Below are 2717 nucleotides of genomic sequence, written 5' to 3'. Positions count from 1 at the left end.
ACATTGTATCTTTGGAGCTGTTGCTTCAGGAGCTCCGAGTTGGGCGGAGGCAGGCAGGGAATCTTGGCTTCCTCCATCGCTGGGGCAACCAAGCCTCCTGTTCGTTTAAGCTGCCTGGCTGCAGGCTGTCATCTTGGTTGGCAGTTAATTTGCACATCGCCCTGATTAGCCAAAGGGAAGTGTGTCAGAGGTACGGTTAATTGCCATGTTTGTCTATTATTAGATAGGATAGTTACACAAGTTGTTACCATTGGGGAAGCTGAGTAACAGATACACAGGATCTCCCTGTATTATTTCTTATAAATGTATGCGAATCAAAAATTATCTTAAAACTTTTTATTTAAAAAATATGATATATTTTGGTGTTCACAGCCACCTTTGCTCTCCAATGCCTGTGCCACCCCCAGCTCACTGAGCTCCAGCCAAAGGAGAGGGGAGGTAAGTAAAGAGGTCTCTATACAATGGCTCATACAAAGCAGACTGCCTGCAAATCGACTGGGGGTAAAGCACCGAGGAAGCAACTGGCTACCAAAGACACTTGAAAGAGTGCACCCTCTATTGGAGGGGTGAAGAAACCTCATCGTTACAGGCCTGGTACCATGGCACTTTGTGAAATTAGACATTATCAGAAGTCACTGAGCTTCTGATTCGCAAATTTCCCTTCCAGCATCTGGTGCAAGAAATTGCTCAGGACTTCAACATAGACCTGTGCTCCAAAGTGCAGCGACTTCTGCTTTGCAGGAGGCCAGTGAGGCCTATCAGGTTGGCTTTTTTGAAGACACCAACCTGTGTGCTATCCATGCCAAACGTGTAACAATTATGCCAAAAGACATCCAGCTAGCACGCTGCATTTGTGGAGAACGTGTTTAAGAATCCACTATGGTGGAAAACATTTTATTCTTTTAAAAAATTTCTCTTCTTCTTGTTATTGGTAGTTCTGAATGTTAGGTTTCCCAACCCCCATGGGGTCAAAAGGTGCTTAAGTATATGATTGCAAGTTGAAAATAGGGAACAGAAATCAGGTATTGGCAGTTTTTCCATTTTCATTTGTGTGTGAATTTTTTTTAAATATAAATGTGGGGACATGAAGCATTAATGCAAGTCAAATGTTTCAGTGAATAAGTTTGAGCAGTTCAACTTTACAAAAATATAAATAAACCTGTTAAAATTTTCTGGACAATGCCAGCATTTGGATTTTTTTAAAACAAGTAAATTTCTTATTGATGGTGACTAAATGGTGTTTGTAGCATTTTTATCATACAGTAGATTCCATCCATTCACAATACTTTTCTAACTTAGTTGTTCTACATGCAAGTACATGTTTTTAATGTTGTTTGTCTTTTGTACTGTTCCTGTAAGTTTTCTATTAAAATAAATTAAATTATAAAAAATGTGATATTTTTCAAATAATGTATTACTCTAATATTTTTCATTTTCACTTTTATTCTGTTAACCATATGAAACATACTTATTCTGTATATCATAATTCCATTATATAGATTTCATAGGGGTGTAATCCTGTTGTTTGTTATTTTTGCCAAGTTTCACTCATAGTTCCTAGTGCATTTTATTTCTTTGAGTTGTGAGCTCAGTTTTATAAGATTTTTTGTTTGGTTGCTTGCTTGTTTGTTGTAGTTCTCTATGGCCTAGGTTGAAGCTTCATCCTTCCAGAGATAATCTACCTTTGCTTCTGCTAAGCACCCTAGGGCACTACCAAGCTGGGAACACTTTTTTTTTGGTTGTAGATTTTCTGGACACACAAATAGTATGAATTTTAGTCATAACTCTTTGTGGTTATGAATTCTTAACAACGACCTTACCTACTAATGTATACATACTAATGCTAAAGCTGAAACAGGTATGTTTGCTTGTTTTCTCATTTTATTTTCAAGTGGAATTTTTTCCTAGTCTATACTTTGCTTAGGGTGTGGTCTTTTGAGGATTCTTTTTTTTAATATATGTTTTTTATTGATCTTTTACAGAGAGGAAGGGAGAAGGATAGAGAGTTAGAGACGTCGATGAGAGAGAAACATTGATCAGCTGCCTCCTTCACACCTCCTACCGGGCATGTGCCCACAACCAAGGTACATGCTCTTGACTGGAATCGAACCTAGGACCTCTCAATCTGCAGGCCGATGCTCTATCCACTGAGCCAAAACAGTAAGGGCTGGGGATTCTTATTTTTGTTTGTGATCGTCTTAATTCCTATTCCTCCTTTTACAAAGTCTGAAGGCCTTGTCTACTACATTTATATGTCCACTAAAGTGCAAGATATCATTAACAAATAAAAAAAACAAGTCACTGAGTGAGTAAAGGTTTTTGTATTACATATATACAACAAAAGATTTGTATAATATTTCAAACCCATAAGAAAAAGGAAGATAACCTGAAAGAGAAATGAAGATATTCAAATGACCAGTAAACATATAAACATATACTCAACTTTATTAATCATCAGGGAAATGTGAATTAAAATCAAAATGTAATAATCCTACCTCTTAGATTGGCAAAAATATAAAAAATAATAAAATTAAGTGTTGACAATTATAAAATTAAATAGGGCAATTATAGCTCTTATACACTGCTGGTGGGAGGGTAAATTTGTACAAAGTGTATAACACTTTGGAAAACTGTCAGTGTCTGCTAAAGCTCAGTATATACATATCTTAACATCTAGCAGTTCCACTTCTAGATATATGCCCAATAGAAATTATATA

At 36.5% G+C, this 2717-nt stretch overlaps 1 pseudogene; it reads left to right on the top strand.

The window, feature by feature from the left end:
- The first annotated feature begins 461 nt into the window (after positions 1 to 461).
- Positions 462 to 971, top strand: LOC102773312 (annotated as a pseudogene).
- Positions 972 to 2717: the final 1746 nt, after the last annotated feature.

The sequence above is a fragment of the Myotis davidii genome, unplaced genomic scaffold (genome assembly GCF_000327345.1).
Source record: "Myotis davidii unplaced genomic scaffold, ASM32734v1 scaffold1489, whole genome shotgun sequence".
NCBI lineage: Eukaryota > Metazoa > Chordata > Mammalia > Chiroptera > Vespertilionidae > Myotis > Myotis davidii.
This window is presented reverse-complemented; position numbering and strand designations above follow the sequence as displayed.